General features: G+C 37.7%; 2 long non-coding RNA genes across 2 annotated transcripts in view; one reads left to right on the top strand and one right to left on the bottom strand.

Annotated features, from left to right (window-relative positions):
- Positions 1-1,110: 1,110 nt before the first annotated feature.
- On the top strand, positions 1,111-5,796 carry LOC129348618 (uncharacterized). The gene is made up of 3 exons (XR_008601236.1): positions 1,111-1,234; positions 2,366-2,514; positions 5,320-5,796. It is a non-coding gene; the product is annotated as an uncharacterized LOC129348618 (long non-coding RNA).
- Positions 2,423-18,517, bottom strand: part of LOC111562979 (uncharacterized) — an 88,188-nt gene continuing 72,093 nt past the window's right edge. The window contains exons 5-6 of the long non-coding RNA XR_008601234.1: positions 14,623-14,723; positions 2,423-2,556 (exon numbers count right to left, since the gene is read on the bottom strand). This is a non-coding gene — a long non-coding RNA (uncharacterized LOC111562979). The remainder of the gene's footprint in view (positions 2,557-14,622; positions 14,724-18,517) is intronic.

The following is an 18,517-nucleotide window of genomic DNA, read 5'->3' as shown; positions in this document are numbered from 1 at the left end:
TAGCAACAGTCCATTTTAAAATTGGTTGTTTTCTTGAGTCATCTGCAGCGTCACCCCACAGAAAAGACCATTGGCTCTCTTTTCTCTCTTTGGTGTCTTGGCAGTGCACACACTGAGCATGTTTGGTTGTTTTCTAGCTTTTTCACCATACACACCAGCATTATCAGTCTTTCTTGAGGTTTAAATCGCTAATTTTAGCACAGCGCTCTGCATATTAATCAGTCGACCTATCAGTCAGCTTTAACAATTAACAGAAGCCGAGCATATGTCAGTGTGTGGTTTTATTTGTGTCCCACGAAGGAGTGATCTTGTAAAAGGTCAAGATTACTGTGGTGATTACTGGATCCATCATTGTCTCGCTGAGCAGTGCCAAACTTGGAGTGTCCAGTTTGAGATAAAGTTTTCAAAATTTTGCATCCAATACTGTCAGTACTGGATGATGAACTCTCATATTATATTCACTGATAATCGGTTTTCAATTTCAATGTCAGCTTTAGGCTGTGATTCAGCAAAGCTAAGGTTGCCAGTGTTGTGCTAAAAGTATGAGATGCCCACTCTCACGGTCCGTGTACGGATCTGGTAATTGGATTTTCCGTTCTGAAACGGGTATTGAAAAACAAAAAAGAGTGGTTATTTGATTTTCGTTTTAAAATACAAAAATTAAAATTGAAATACAAGGCGTTTTTCCTTTTCATGATCAAAAAGGGATGTACGATTTTTTCTAAAAAATGCTTTGATTTTCGTTTTATATTTAGAATAACAAAAAAAGTAAAATCAGTAAGACAGAAACGAAAAAAGGTCAGTTTTTTTATTTTCTGAGACCGGAAGTGGTCATCAGCAAGCAAGTGTGGAGCCAAACAGAGTACGGTGCATACACTGTATATAAATTTTTTTTTCGTGAGTTTTCATGGTAAAAATGAGAGATCAGGTGGCCGATCCTAAAATAAATCAATACTGATTTTTTTATAGAGCATTAAAGTTTTGCGAAGCCAGGGGGCGGGACTACTTGACTAACAGTCTGGTCTGGAATGATTGACAGGTCCTATGGAGGAGGCAGCAGAGACTCTGCTCTCCTCGTTTGGATTAATTCAGATATAATAACTGTTTGTTTATTTATCGGTGGAGCAGCACAACATTTTCCACAGACAGTTTTCCTGCCCGTTGGCTTGTTTTAACCAGTTTTCTACCTTCGGCTGATTCTACCAGCAGACACTGAAAGGACTCTGATAGTTCGGTAAGTTAGTGTTTATTTTCGTATCGGTGCCGCTTTTAATGCACTTTATATGCAGCTTTAGTGTCAGATGTAATGTGTGCCATGCACTCCAGATGTTGGTGGAGTTTGTTTCAGTGTGTGTTGACTAGACAAGAAAGCTAGCATAGTAAATATTAGCTTTAATGTTTGCGATGCTAACCGAGCTAGCTGCAGTCGTAGCCTGATTAAAGCTAACATAGCATCAAGCTAATGTGTTGAGTTTCATGTAAACAGCTGAAGTGTGTTGTGTTCCTGTAATGTGGTTCATTAAGTTCATAAAACTGTGGCTGGTTGACATTAATGTAATGTTCAGGAAACTTAAATGTGATTAAAACAGTAACGTTAATGTTCTAGTTGTCAGTAATCAACTTTAATTTGACACTAAAACAGACTGATAGTTTTAAATGACATCAGTTTCATGAATTTGTTGAAAATTGTCATTTGTTGTTGTGATGTTGCTGCTGATTCATTAAAAGCAGATGATCCGTGTTGAAGATATGTTTAGTTCTAGTATCAGAAGTACAAGAAGGAAAATGGAAGTGTAGTTCTGCTACATCAAAGATTTCAGGATTAAAATAACTAAATGAGTCTTTATGCCTCAAACTTTATTTTTACAATAAAGAAATAATGAAATAATGACAGATAATAAAAATATAAATAGCAGAGAAAACTTGAGAGAATAATTTCCTGAAAAGTCTGTGAAGGAAAAGCAGCTTTTTATCCTGAAAGATCAGAATCAGCTCCAACATCTGCATTTGACAGCATCAAGTCAACCAGAAAGAAAAGAAAAAAGAAAATGACTTCTTTCTGATCACATCTGTTCCGCTGCTCACAGTCTGCTGCTGCTCACATTCTTCACATTTATTGTCCACTTTTAAAAGTTCAGCAGACAGGTGCTCTGCTTTGGAGTGTGACGATGTCGTCGGTGATGTGGAGAGTGAAGTTTCCGTTTAACCCACAGCATGCTTTAGGGCAGCCGGGTCAGACTTGATGTTTGAAATACTGACCGACAGCTCAGATTTAACTGTCTGTAGTTCCGTTTTGATGGGTGTTAAACTTTCACTCAAAGCTGCCAGGCGCTGGGTCTTTAAAATAACCGCCGTCTCGTTACAGAGTGAAAGTAGCAGTTCCTCCTGAAGGTCAGAGATTGCAGCATCTGAGGGCCTCTTCAAAAGAAGACGTAGTTGATGAAGGCGTTCTGGAGCAGGACCAGAAAGACCACGACCAAGCAGCCTTGAGATCTTAGGCAGCGTCTCCCTCAGGTGGGTGTCAACGGTGTTCACGGTCAGATCTGTGGTAATCCCCTTCAAAAAACAAAACAGAAACAAATCTAGATTATAAATCAACATGTAACCAAAGCACTCTGTGTATAACGCCATAGTATAGGATGTAGTTCAGGAAATGTCATAATACAGTATACTTTTCAAGAATAACATAGTGTGGCCTGTAGTTCATAGTATAGCATGTCGGCAAAAAAAAAAACATAGATTATTATGTGGTTCAAAAAGCACAAAATGATAGGATGTTGCCTAAAATTGTCATGTATGATATGTGGTTCAAAAAATGTCATAGTGCAGTATATTGTCAAAATAGTATGTTATTCAAGAAAACATCAGAGTATAATATGTTGTCTAAAAAAAATGCCATAGAATAATATTTCATTGCACAAGTAAAAGTATAGTAATTTTTAAAACTGTTCAAATTATTATAATATGTTGCTAAAAAAACAACAAAACTAAAACAAAAAAAAGTCATAGTAATATGTCAATTAAAAAAGCCTATAGGATAGCGTGTCGCCCAAACGTCATAGTATAGCATGTCGCTCTAAAATTGTCATACTTTAGCATGTCGCTCTAAAAACATCATCATATCACCTTTGGTCCAAAAAATGTCATAGTATACCATGTCGCTCAACAATTGTCATAGTTTAGCATGTTGCTCAACAATTGTCATAGTCTAGCATGTCGCTCAAAAAACGTCATAGTATAGCCTTTGGTCCAACAAACGTCATAGCATAGCATGTCGCCCAAAAAACGTCATAGTTTAGCATGTCGTCCAAAAAACATCATAGCAGAGCATGTCATCCAAAAAACATCATAGTATAGCATGTCGCTCTAAAAACATCATAGTATAGCATGTCGCTCCAAAAAACATCATAGTATAGCATGTCACCCTAAAAACATAATAGTATAGCATGTCACCCAAAAAACGTCATCGTATAGCATGTCGCTCTAAAAAACATCATAGAATAGCATGTCACTCCAAAAAACATCATAGTATAGCATATCACTCCAAAAAACATCATAGTATAGCATGTCGTTCTAAAAACGTCATAGTATAACCTTTGGTCGAAAAATGTCATCGTATAGCATGTCGTCCAATAAACGTCATCATATCACCTTTGGTCCAAAAAATGTCCTAATATATCATGTCGCTCAACAATTGTCATAGTTTAGCATGTTGCTCAACAATTGTCATAGTTTAGCATGTTGCTCAAAAAACATCATAATATAGCCTTTGATCCAAATAACGTCATAGCATAGCATGTCGTCCAAATAAAGTCATAGTTTACCATGTCGTCCTAAAAACATCATAGCATAGCATGTTGTCCAAAAAACGTCATAGTATAGCATGTCACTCTAAAAACATCATAGTATAGCATGTCGCTCTAAAAACATCATAGTATAACCTTTGGTCTAAAAATGTCATCGTATAGCATGTCGTCCAATAAAAGTCATCATATCACCTTTGGTCCAAAAAATGTCATAATATATCATGTCGCTCAACAGTTGTCATAGTTTAGCATGTTGCTCAACAATTGTCATAGTTTAGCATGTTGCTCAACAATTGTCATAGTTTAGCATGTTGCTCAACAATTGTCATAGTTTAGCATGTTGCTCAACAATTGTCATAGTCTAGCATGTCACCCAAAAAACGTCATCGTATAGCATGTCGCTCTAAAAACATCATAGAATAGCATGTCACTCCAAAAAACATCATAGTATAGCATGTCACTCCAAAAAACATCATAGTATAGCATGTCGCTCTAAAAATGTCATAGTATAACCTTTGGTCTAAAAATGTCATCGTATAGCATGTCGTCCAATAAACGTCATCATATCACCTTTGGTCCAAAAAATGTCCTAATATATCATGTCGCTCAACAATTGTCATAGTTTAGCATGTTGCTCAACAATTGTCATAGTTTAGCATGTCGCTCAAAAAACGTCATAGTTTACCATGTCATCCAAAAAACGTCATAGTATAGCATGTCACTCTAAAAACATCATAGTATAGCATGTCACTCTAAAAACATCATAGTATAGCATGTCACTCTAAAAACATCATAGTATAGCATGTCGCTCTAAAAACATCATAGTACAGCATGTCACTCAAAAACCGTCAGAATATAGCCTTTGGTCTAAAAATGTCATCATATAGCATGTTGTCCAATAAACGTCAGAGTATAGCCTTTGGTCCAAAAAACGTCATAGTATAGCATGTCGCTCAGAAAATGTCATGGTATAGCATGTCCATCTAAAAACGTCATCTAGCATGTCGTCCAAAAACATCATAGTATAGCATGTCGCTCTAAAAACATCATTGTATAGCCTTTGGTCCAAAAAACGTCATAGTATAACATGTTGCTCAAAAAACGTCATAGTATAGCATGTCGCTCTAAAAATGTCATAGTAAAGCCTTTAGTCCACAAAACGTTGTTATGTCCCGGCTGTCTGAAGTAGGTGAGAAGCAACATAAAAACAGTCCAAACGCTGGTTTCCAGAGGGTTAGACGAGAATTTATTTGAAAGAGTAAGTTTACAACAACACAACATGTGAGGGGGTGAAAAGCAAATGGGTGTTAGTAAAATAAAAATAAACAGAACTAAAAGTGAACTTCACATTGACATTGATGGACATTCCAACCAGGAACAAAGTAAAAGATAATCAATACGGGAAAAAAAAACTCTTCCTGTTCACCTCTTAAAACCCCAAAACACACCACAGTAGCACCCTAAACTAAAACTACCAATGGCTTCCCTGTTTTCCTTTGTGAACAATTCAAAGGTCCCTCTCTATCTCCCCACACATCCACCAACCACTGGAACACATCTCCAAAGTTCTGCTGGGCCAACTCAGCTTCCCCTCAGAAGTGCCACCACCTGCCAGATGAAGGAGCCTTTTGAGAGGCAGCTGGCATCGTGATTGGACTGTACTTTGGTCTGTTCCAATCCAGCTTCAGCTCCAGAGACGGCAGGCGGGACGAGTCAACGGAGGCCGGGTGGACGAAGGCATGCAGCTGAGTACAATCCAGAAAACAACAGAGGAGGAGTGCAGCGGCGCAGGGCCAGAAAAAACAGAGTAGCATCGTATGTCTCTTAGAAAACATCATAGTATAGCCTTTGGGATGAAAAAATGCCATCATATACATTGTATATTGTACAAATAACAAGTCAAAGGAAAGAGACATACATTGTAGAATTGTAGTAATTGTGGGCTGACTGATTTACTGATTATCAGTATTTTATTTTTTACCAATTTACGGTAATAAATTTTAAAATGGCGCTACTTTGGCTCTGAACCTTTATCTATCTGTGGTCGCTCTGTCTTCTGGAGTGAGTTGATTGGTTATACGTCACGATTAAAACTCCTTTAACTTAACATCTGTAAACAAAAACCTATCAACAAAGTTTTCTGTTAGAGTTTGTGTTCTTCTAAGTTTAACTCAAGATTTTAAATACTTTCATTTACTGCAAATGAATATCTACTCCAAATGTCTCACTAATAATCATTATCAGCCTTAAAAAAACACAAAACACCCCTCTATACTTGATCACACTTAGTACAGTCCGGTTCCCCCTTCTATAAATCTGCTTGGAATCGTCCACTTCCTGTTTGTCAAAGTGGCCTTCTACCTGGACAGGTTTTGTTGGAGCTCATGCAACAAACATTTTGGGTAACTGCACTTTAATATGGATGGATGGCACTGAATTAGAGTCTGTTTTAATGAGTTCAGATGTGTAGCTCTGTCATTAAATAGTAAATTATTTCTCAGAATTCACAGAGAAAAGTCTGAAATGTTTGCTGGGTTAGCATCCCACATGTTCTTTGGCTCAGCTAAAGCTAACTCTCTCCAACTTCTGGATCTCTTGAGTTGCTTGTTAAATTATCTTGCTAGAGGTGCTGAAGCTCAGAAAGTCTGAGATGTTTGTTCAAAATAAGCTCATTCTCAAGTCGTATCGGAACTGTCCTCTTTTGTTTGAACTTTCCCTAAACTTAGGAGTTAATGAAAGAGCCACACATGCAGACTCAGTCTCATTTATGTAGAGATTAAACTTCAGTGTCATTCATTGATGTTAAAGTGCAGTTTTTCAAATGTTTGTTGCACATGCTCCCGACCAAAGCAGTCCAGGTGGAAGACAATGTGAAGAGAAAGCTCCAGAGGATGAATATCACACATTTACGTTGGAAATAAATGTCCTTTAATTAGACATTGTCATGCAAAAGTTAGATTTCCCTTTGTTGAGTGTTTTGTTTGGTTTTAAATGTTTTTGGACACTTGGCCCCAAAGATTAAAACGTTCTACGGCTCACAAGCTGCAACAATTCACACATTATCAATTATCTTTCTGACTACACTAAGATAAAAAGTGAAAAACTGCCTGATTCCTGCATCATGAATGTAAATCTTTTTGGTTTTTATGACCGTAAACTGAATATATTTGGGCTTGACATTTTATAAACCAAAACAAGAAATGAATTACTGGAAAAAACGACAGATTAATAGACAAAGAAAATGTGTTTTCTAACATATATGGCTGAATTACTCCAACATTACAAGATACATACAATTTTATTTCAAATTTATTTATATAATGCCAATTACAGGTCAAATTGTCTCAAGATGCTTTATTTTTATATTTTTTTTGTCATATTTGAAATATGACAAAGTAAGAAATTTAAACCTCTTGACTAATCCAATTTATTATTTATTTTTCAAGAGACTAATTGACAATTCAAACTTTGTCCGCTAAAACTAATAAACATGAGGTCAAATAGAAGGAAGAGTTTTAAATACTGCAGTCCCACGACGACAAGAATAAAGTTTGTCACCAAAAACTAAATCTGCTGGTGGATTCCATGAAAGTCCTAATAAAGGATAATCAAGTGTGATACTAAAGGTTTGTGGTGCTAAAAATCTCAAAGTAAAGATATCGAGTTGAACATCTGGATGGAGGTTGATAAAAGTTGACCTTCCTTCATTTCTCTGGAGTCGACTCCATGGATTTTATGGATGGTGGTTAAAGACCTGCTCTTCTAGTCATCGTCCTTCTAGTCGCTGTAAAAAGTCAGTCCATCCTGGCCGACTTCAACACCTCTTCATGACAACCTGTTCTGCCTCCGACCTGGTGGAAACTCCAGAAACTCGGGAAAACCCGTGGAGACTCGAAGAACTCGTGGAGACTCGAAAAACTCGTCGGGCGGGGGAAGGTGTGGTGTGTGGTGGGGGGAGGTGGGGGAGTAGAGGGGGGAGGCCGCCACCCACCTCCCCGCCTACTCTCCGCCCTGACTCCACCCAGACTCCGCCTTGGCTCCACCCATGTGGTCACTTCAGGAACTACGATGCCAAAGGGACGACGAATTTATTTCTTTGTATCTGATCTGTAGCTCAGTGAGTTAAGGATTTGCCTATGGAGCTGCAGGTCGCTGGTTCAAGACCAGACCCTTTCTAAGTTTTATCAAAATTCTGACAAAGACAAACAAAAAGGCCAGTGGTGGGTCTTGAACCTGCGACCTTCCGCTTGGTAGTCCTCTTCTTATCCTCCTGAGCTACTCGCTCAGATACTAATTCTTCTTTTTTTTGCGTATTTGTCATCTATTTTTTGTCGTTTTCGAGTTTTTTTTTTAACTCGAGTCTCGACTCGACCGTTTTTCTCAGGAGGTTGGACTTCAGCCTTTGTGCTGGAGGGTGGAACTCTCAGTTCCAAGACTTTCCAAAGCCTTGAGACCTCCCAAGTCTTCAGGACCTGAGCTTTCAGACAGTCTGAGGGCTGAAATTTTCTAAGTCCCACAGTAGTTCTCTGTTAGATTGAACTTTCAGACAGTCCAAGGACTGATATCTTCTAAGTTCCTGAGTAGTTTTCTGTTAGTTTGAACCTTCAGACAGTCTGAGGACTGAAGTTTTAAAAGTTTCCCAGTACTTCTCTGTTAGTTTGAACCTTCAGACAGTCTGAGGACTGAAAACCTCGAAGTTCTTGAGTAGTTCTCTGTTAGTTTGAACCTTCAGACAGTCTGAGGACTGAAATCTTAAAAGTTTCTCAGGACTTCTCTGTTAGTTTGAACCTTTAGACAGTCTGAGGACTGAAATTTTGAAAGTTTCTCAGGACTTCTCTGTTAGTTTGAACTTTCTGGTTAACAGAAGCCTTAAAACTTGTGACCATGAGTCTTGATTTCACATTTAGACCATCTATCTGAGTTCTTCTCAGACCTTCACCTGTGGGTTTTTTAGAAATCCTCAACAAACTTTGATTCTCTTCGCTGAACAGTAAAGTTTGTGGAGATCAGAAGGTAACATTAGTTTGATCAATGCCTTCAACTAATAGTAGACTTTATCCGGAAAGCAGTTTTCTGAAATGAGTTCTTAGTAAATCTGTCCACAATCAAACCAAGAACATAGAAAGAGGAAATGTTTGAAGAAACAACTTGATGTTTTCATTTCAGACTAGAAAACGCTTTAAGAACTTTATCTGTTTTAGCTCTTTTTGATCGTTTTGTCTCTTCTGTTTAATTTGATCTTCTAAAGTCTCACTGTTGTCTTTTCAAATTTTTTGTCTTTAGTTTGATTCTTCTTAAATGTTTACATTTGCTCTTTTCTCACCTTTTATTCTTTCCTAATGCCTGATTTGATTCCAAAATGTTTTCTTTTTAATGTTTAATTGTTTTTTCAAATGTTTTATTGGCTTGTTTGAAAAATTTCCTTTTCTTTCCTAATGTTTAATTTTTTGATTAAATCTTTAAGGTTTTTCTTTTTAAATGTTTTACCACCTTTTAATGTTTAATTTTCTTTTTAAATGCTCATTCTATTTTCTGTTTACCATTTAAAGTTTTATTGTCTTTAAGATTTAATTTTGTAATTAAACATTTAATTAAATTAAATGTTTTTTTCTTTTTAAAGGTTTAATAATCTAAATGTTTTTTTTAAATGTTTAATATTCTTGTTTAAATGTATTTTTTAAATGTTTAATTAAATAAATGTTTCATCTTTAATCTTTAATATTTTTGTTTTTAAAAATTTGTTTAATTTCATAATTATGTTTTGTATCTTCTGTTTAATTATTTAATTCAATATTTTGTCTGTTTAATATAATTGTATTTAATGTTTAATTTTCTTTTTAAAAGTTTTATTGTATTAAATGTTTTTTTTTCCTTTGATTCAATTGTTTTTTTAATGTAGTTTATTTCTTTAATCTTTCTCTGTCAAGATTTTAACTCCAACCTTAAAAATGAAACAAACCCTTAAATCACAATGAAAATACTTCTGTTGTCACAATCATGAGTTAGTCAATTATTCAGTTTATCAATTCAGCTTTATTTGTTTAGCACCTTTCACACAGATGACAAAACTAAATGAGCAAAGACAAAAAACTATGCTGAAGCTATGATTAAAACTCAATAACATTTAAAAAAAAAAAAAACAACTTTAACATCATAATAAAATATGTTGTGTCCAGGGGATGGAGGGAGTTTATTGAAGTCTTCTTGGGCTCACATGGTAAATCAGTTAAAATATAAACTTGATATTCAGTCTGAGGAAACTGGAAACTGCAGAGCAACAGAAGAACCAACAATATCTCCTGTTTTCTCCTTTAATGAGTCGACTCTTCTTGTGCTTTCAGACCAAAGAACTACAGACTCTTCACTACCTGCTCAAACTCTTGATACAGGACCTCACCACACGGGTCAAGAAGGTTTCCGCCTCATTTCTACTCTGAAGCTCACCTTCTCCTGCTCAAACTGCTGACAAATGTTTCTGCTGCTCTAAAGTCTGGTCTCCAGAGCTTCCTAAAAACTCTCAAAGTCTCTAAAGCTACAGGTTGCTTTGTAGAACTGTTCCAGAAAACCTCACTAAACCACATGGAGGGGCCTCAAGATAGTCATCCAAATGAAACTGTACAAAAACCAAACTAGTACAACCCAAACGCTAAAGTCTCCTGCAGCCTACCAGAGAACCTCTGAGAACAGAGAATCAGGACAGGAACTCTTACCTTCTGGACAACCAACGTTGCTTCACAAACAAGAATACAGAATGTGTCTGACCAAAAACCTCTGAAGACTCACTACAGCCAAGATAAAGACACAACTCAGCTGCACCAAACTCACTAATCACTGCACACATTAGCACCATGTGCTAACTGTGGCTAAAGAACCACCTTTACCAAGACAACTATCCAGTACAAAGCCCTAAAACACAACAAGAAACACATTAAAGATGATTTTACTGCTGGAAGCTGCAAGCCAACGCCTAAAGAACAAACTAAAGCAATGGAGCCAAACCCGGTTCAGTGGTGAAGAGAAACAGAGGAAAAGTTTGTCTGCAGCTAAATAAAGCAGGAAGACAGTGAGCTGCTCAGGTGTTCCTGATTACACCAAGCTGCTCAGGTGTTCCTGATAACACCAAGCAGCCACCTGGACAGCCAATAGGAACAGAGCTTACTGGAAGTCCAGAGGGCTGAGTTAGTCAAGGAAATTTAATTTAAAGTTGAAGCAGAAAGTTAACAAAGAAAGTTGAAAACCACCTTCTGATACCTGAAATCTCTGAGTTTTCACACAAAGAACACCTGAACATGTCAAACTGGTTCCATAGTAGAACCCTCATTGTAAAAATGTCATAGTATGGTGTGTTGCTCAAAAAACATTATGACCCGTCTGTCTAGGGTCGCCGAGGAGCAACACAAAAACAGGACAAACGCTGGTTTCCAGGGGGTTAGGCGGGTATTTATTTGAAAGAGTAACTTTACAACACGTGAGCAGAAAAATCACAAAGTCTGTCTTTAGTTCAGCTGAAAATACTAGTTTTTGTCTTTTGTATTGACCAAACTTTTCAGGAAGTAGATGAAGAATAATTACAGCTCTCATGTAGAAGTCCAACTTATTTTGGATCCTTGTGGAGAGTTTAATCTTAGAGTTTGTACAGCTGTTGAGTTTTTAGAGTCACATGGATTGTTTTGATATTTAATAACCAAGTCCTGAAATAAAATTACAGTTGTGGATTTCGGTCATTTAGTCTGGACTAAACAAATAACAGCAGCTTAAATCTCAAACGACATTATGAGGAGTCTGGATTGAGGTTTCTCACTTGATAATGATCAAAACATGAAATTTAGGTTGGTTTCAGGAAGTATTCCACCTACACGGTCCTCACGCATCCACCTTAAAGGAACATTCCACCAAAAATCCTTGTACATGCACCTAAAATGTTGGTTTAAGCCAGTATTCCATCCAAAATCCTCAAAGAGACCTGAGGGGCTGGTTAAAAGGAATATTCCACCTAAAACCCCAAATATAGACCCGAAAGGGTGGTTTAGAAAAAATCCTTCAATCTAGACCAAAAAAAGTTAGTGTGGAGGAATATTCCACCTGAAATGTAGACCTGAGAAGTTGGTTTGGAAGAATATACCATCCTAAACATCCTTAAATGCAGACTAAAAGATGGTTTGGAAGAAAATTCCACCTAAAATCCTCCAATGTAGACCTAAAAGGTGAGTTTAATGGTATATTCCACCTAAAATTCACTACTGTAGACCTTGGAGGTTGGTCTGATGGTATATTCCACCCAACATCCTCGAACATAAACTTAAAAATTTCGTTCAAAGGAATATTCCACCTAAAATCCTTCAATGTAGACCAAAAAAATCTTGGTGTAAAGGAGTATTCCACCTTAAATGTAGACCTAAAGGATGGTTTGGAGTAATATTCTACTCTAAAATCTTCCGGTGTAGACCTAAAAGGTTGATCTGATGGTATATTCTACCTAACATCCTGGAGCATTTACCTGAAAGGTTGGTTTAATGGTATATTCCCAGAAGAACCCTTGAACATTGGGCTTATTGGTATATTCCACCCAAAATACTTGTACATATACCAAGAAGTCAGTGTAAAGGAAATGTAGACCTAAAAGGACTGTTTAAAGGAATATTTAAACTATTATTTTCATTATTTAATAATCTGTTATCAGTCAGAACCCTGGCAAACTTATTTTCATCAGTTTTTTTAGTGGAAGTCACAAATAAAGGAGCTCTTGGTTTTTCCCGGCGTTACTGAGTCCAAAGCTGCTGTTTCAACACAGATACGTTCACATGCATCCACAAACCTCTCAGCACTCAAACACCCACAGACAGGCGGCCGGCTGGACCGAGGCTCGGCAGCGTCCTCAGACCCACGAGTCGGGGAGTCGCTGAACTTGTTGGTCCGGTTTGAAGGTCTCCGTGTGGTCCAGTAGAAGTCCACGTAGTCTGTGTTGGCTTTGAACCGCAGCGACTGGCCGCCATCAGGTGGACCGGCTCGTCCTCGTAGGACTCCTCCTGTAGCCTTGAGGGGACCACAGGAACATTCAGTAGCTGTTGGAGTTCTTCCTGTCAGGCTCGTGGTAGAACGGCTCTGAAGTATCTTGTACTTGTCTTATCTGGAATAATCCAACAGCCTAAACTGTTAACAGCGGTGTAAAGAAGCAAACACACAGGCATAGATTAGGACTCAAACTAGATTTATTTTAGAAAACAAATAAGCTTAGAGGCATTTGTTCACACATGTGGCTGAATAGGAGGCTGTCCAATCAGATTCAAGGTCTTCACTCTGTAGGTTGGTTGCTCGGTGAGACTCTTGGACCTCCATCAGCTGACGTGGATGTTTGATGGTCTTCCTCTCTAGTGCCAGATGATTCATCCATGAATTCAGCAGCTACAGACTGAAATTAAGCTCATGCTGCCGTTATTGAATTCCTGTTCCAGATCAAATGTTCAGGGCTCACCTTGAATGCAGCCGTCTGCTGTCTGATAGTTTTTTTCATTGTAGTCTTCAATCTTTACTGAACCAGCTCTGGAATTAATAAAAATCTGTATATGGATATGATTTTCTCTGATGGAACCACTAAAACTGCATCCAATAAAGTAAATCTCTTCAGCACTGCACACATACTCCACTTTTGTATAACTCTGGATGTCAGAGTAAAGGCAGACAGATCCACCGATCAGCCACAACATTCTGACCACTGACAGCTGAAGAGAACAACATCCATCATCTTGTTCTAATGCAACGTTCTGCTGGGAAACCTTGACATCCATGTGGATGATTGACATGTACCACCACCTAAACACTGCAGGACAAACAACCCCCTAGTCTCCATGGCAACAGCAGTCCTTGATGCCAGCTGCCACCCTCAGCAGGACAAACTCAAACTGCTCAGGAGTGGTCCGAGGAACACGACAGAGCTAAGCTGTTCACCTGGGTTCCACACTCCCCACATCCAGATCTGATTGAGCATCTGTGGGATGATCCAGGATCAGCCTGGTCTAGGTAGGACCCACCCTGCAACCCACAGGACCCACAGAATCCACAGGACATCCCCAGAGATTCTGATGAACCACTGGGTCAGAGGAGTTTTAGCAGCGTAAAGGGACCAACACAGTATTAGTCAGGTGGTCAGAATGTTAGACTGTTATTTTGTCATGCTGATTATATGATCAGTAAATGTTACCATCAATTATAATGTCCACATTGATCAGGGAAAAAAAAAACAAACTATCAGTTCATTCAGAAACTGTGGTGTTAAACCTAAAAACACAGACCTCAACAGCAGTTTGTTTCAAAGCAGAACACCAGCTGGTTTTCACTAAAGCTTTCAGAGCAAAAATTAAATGACAGTTTTGTTCTCATTAAGTTCAGAGTCAGCCAAAATAATGTAGACACATCAGGAAAAGAAAAACCTTATAAATATTTTTCATTTGTATAAGTACTTCTATACATATAGATTCCTCTTTCTAAGTTTGATCAAATCACAGTAATTCTGTGTCCTGTTGTACGATGTTTTCCCAACAGATGGCGCTACCCTCATGAATGGAGCATCAACAAGTGACGTCTACAACACAACAGAAATGTCTGGAAGCCAGTGGCCACCACTTTGAGCACCTCTTGTAATTGTAGAGGCCAAAGATAACTTTTATTAATCTCGTGATGTCTGAATTAATTTGGTATTGAAATATTTATGCAAGTTTTTCTTTTCCTGATGTGTGTAAACATTATTTTGGCTGACTCTGTATAATGGGTTTCTGACAGGTCACCAGGCAACAGCTTCTTATAAAAATCACAAACATACCTGCATTCTACAGGAGTGATTTTCCTCATGTGCAGGTAAAGATGTGTGAGGAGCTTAGAGATGACAGGAGCAGGAGTCATCCTGAGTAATTCAGCTTCCACCTAGAAACAGAAAGACCACAAACAAACACACTGATATACTCTCAAACGTTCAACCTCACAGCCTCAAAATATCTGTTCAGGAAGTGTTGTGTTTCTAAATTCTGCTGAAAGCATTGACAGACATTCTCTTACAAGGTTGTGTAAAAAGCAGCCTGTCCTCTGAGTTACTGAGAAATCTTCTTGAACAAAGTTTCTACGTGTAAATCAGCTCAACAAAAACTAAAGCCTCAGTCACAGATAACAGGTATCGCACATTCTAAACAACTTTCTTTGTTAACTCAGACTTTCTGCTTCAACCTCACATAAAAAGGGGAGCTTAACTCATCAGGTGACTGAAAATGAACGGCTTGTACAGTTCTAGATCCAAAAGTAGGATGTTTCAACTCATGTTTTACTACAAATACATGCAATAATAAATAACTGCAATGGCTGGTTCTTAGTTTATTCACTATTAATGTCATTTTATATACTGGATTGAACTTGAGCAGTGGAAGAGAGAAGGAATTTAATGAAATTATGGAGATTCAGAGAGGTAATGTTGCGCAATGTTAAGTTAAGCGCAGTTTAATTCAAACCAGCTGAATGTTAAACTTCAGTGCAGCTGAACGGGTGTCAGTTAACCTTAAAGTAAAATAACGTTTTTAAAAGCTAAAATACACAGCAGAGAAATACAGGTTGAGAAGTTCCTTCTAATAATGACGGACAGCTATGGCAGCAACTAACAGGTGTTCAGCGGTAAGTTAGCCACCTGTGTTTATTAGCCCGCTAGCTAACTTAGCCGCTTAGCTAGCTAACGCGTCCGGACCAACTGCTCAAACACGACAAAACACAACTCTTCACAAGTCGCTGACTGAACGTACAACAAGACAATGCTGCTGGTTAGAAGTATTTATCTTCTTACCGTGTTTTACTCCAAAAACAAGGTCAACAGCAGCCAGAGATGCTACCAGACGTGCCGACCATAGATATACAGAGACTAGATACGCTAACGCGCTGTCTTCTATATTATCTATGGTCTGACCAATTGCTGCTCTCTGGCTCCGCCCTCTGAGAATCTTGTTGTCGTTTGGCTTCACACTTGCTGATGACCACTTCCGGTCTCAGAAAATGAAAAAAACTGACCCTTTTTCGTTTCTGTCTCTTACTGATTTTATTTTTTTGTTATTCTAAATATAAAATGAAAATCAAAGCATTTTTTAAAATTTCGTACATCCCTTTTTGATCATGAAAAGGAGAAACACATTGTATTTCAATTTTAATTTTTTTATTTTAAAACGAAGATCAAATAACCACTCGTTTTTTGTTTTTCAATACCCGTTTAAGAACGGAATATCCAATTGCCAGATAAATACACGGACTTCTCAGACTCTTAGGCTGCTCAAATTAATCTCAAAGTCTCAAAGCCATCCCTTAAGATTTGATTTATTTTTTTGATTTATTGATTTATTTCAAATATGCTACAATACCAAAAAGGCAAAAAAGAGATAAAATAAATCACACAAAATAAAAAGAAATCCCAAAGCTTCTAATAATGTCTGTCACTTTTAATTTTGCTTCCGCCTTATCTTTGCATACCTCTTAAGAAACCCCAAGAACACCTTTACTGTTGTGTATTTTTGTACATTTTAATGAGTAAGTTTAACCCTCAAACTTTCTATGGTGAGATGCTCTAAAACATTGATGGCAGTCATCATTTTCTTGACGACCCTATAATTGAACAAAATAATATTTAAAACTGTTACAAGTTAAATAAGCATATTCTGCACATAGGAGGGTCCCCCAACAAAGTAACCTATTTATGACTTATGATCTTTCATAGCTATTTGTTCATCACATTGTTATATCATAAAACGAATTTACTGTACTTTTCCAATGCTGATTTGTGACTGTATTGGAAGACGCAGATAAATTCTATCATCCTGCCTGTAATTCTGTTATGTGACTTTCTATGCAGCACAAACAAACAATTCTAGGATTGAAATACAATATGGTCAGGGTAAGCAAATAAAACTGTCAGGTCAGGAAAAGACTGTGATTATGGTTTTGAAAGTACGCAAAAAGGCAAATATTATTATGAGTTTCGTATCCCCCTGAATAAAACTTGGACTCTGCACTCCTTCATAAATGCTGCTACAAAAGCTTCACTACTTCCTGCATCAGCACTGAATGCAGGTACTGGATTTAAATTATGATAATGGAGAAACATGGAGAAATGACACTAAAAGAAGAAATGCTGTTTGTTGTTTTGTTTTGTGTTCTTTTAATTTCGATGAATCCATTCAGTCTTGGCTAGAAATCCCACATTAACTTCCAGCCTCATGATTTTTATGAAAGGTAATAGACTGATTCTGAAGTACTCTGTCAAAAACTGATTTGTCACAGACTTTCTTGAAAGAGAGCTATAGAAATTATGCTTATGATGAGCAGCAATCTCCTGCCATCAAACACAGCATTTTAAGGGAATTGTGTTCAAAGATGTGCATTAGTTAAGTCATGCAGACAAATGGACAAAAAAGTTTTAAAATTCTCTTTGCCCTTGAAGCGCTGCAGAGATCATTGTAGGAGCAGAAAGAGCAGGAAGACCACAAATCCCAAGGAGATAAGACGGAATTTAAGTAGCACAAAGATTTGCAGGAATGTTTTTTCCATTTTAAAATGTTTCATGAGTGGATCCACATTTCCATAATCTGTAAATGCTAAGTTACGGCACAAAATGTTGTTGTTTATTACCATAAATCCTACAACAAACTAATAATGTCTTTAAGGTCAAATTGAGAGAAAATAAACTCCATTATGTTTAGGGATGTGAGGGATAATGAGGAGTTTAGAGTGCTGTGTCTGGAGGTCAACAGGCCTGTATGCAAAGATAGAGAACTGGCCTCACCATTTATTCGAATTAATGCATAAGCTACAGACACAGCAATAGATCAGAGTTTCTGTGGGCATTAGAAAGTGTCCTCTTCAACTGTGGCTTGTTGGAAATGCTCGAGCTAAAGGCTCTAAGCCATCCAGACCCTGCCTGTTGCGTAACTAAATTAGCAATTATAAGTAATGCTCTGGCAAATCTATTTATCCAAACAAGGTCTTGGAAATCAAACTCTCCTCTCAACTGGGGCAGCGGCGAGAACTGATTTTTCAGCATTAGGTCTGCAAGGTGAAAGTTATTTTTACATTTCTGTACTAGACAGAAATTGCACATGTATGACTCACACCAATTGTGCCGTCACAGAGCTATATGATTGTAGGCTGACTCATTTCCTGTCCTTTTTGTTTTGGTGTGTTTACATGTACCCAAATAGAAAACCACCCGGTAAGATCATATTTTATATCATCTTTTCACAATATGTCATTTTGTGTGAACAGAGGGTTGTGCTTTTTAGATCTCTGTGAAAAACACTGAACAGACATGCTAAATGAATACAAGTCTGAACAAAAGAAAGTCTAGATGCATGACATTTAACTGTGGGAGTCCTCCAATCCCAGAAGTGAGGTTTAAATGCTATTGATCCAATTTTAGAGCACACGGAGGCAGCGAATTGCCTGGCTAGACTTCCTAAAGTCCTACAAAAGCATGCCTCTCAGGTACCTTTTCAGTTGCATCCGAAATCCTTCCCAGGCTTTCCATTGTTTGCTCGCACTATAGCAGGTAGATGAATGCAGGCATTACACAAAGTGAAGGCAAACAGCGGGAAGCTTAAGGTCTATGTGTGCTCATTCCTCTGAAAAATGAGCGGCTTTATGTATGTTTATACACAAGCGTTTGAAAGCGCATCTGCCGTATTGTAATTTGGTAA

The sequence above is a fragment of the Amphiprion ocellaris genome, chromosome 3 (genome assembly GCF_022539595.1).
Source record: "Amphiprion ocellaris isolate individual 3 ecotype Okinawa chromosome 3, ASM2253959v1, whole genome shotgun sequence".
Lineage (NCBI taxonomy): Eukaryota > Metazoa > Chordata > Actinopteri > Pomacentridae > Amphiprion > Amphiprion ocellaris.
The sequence above is the reverse complement of the archived record's forward strand: the minus strand, read 5'-3'. Positions and strand labels throughout refer to the sequence as shown.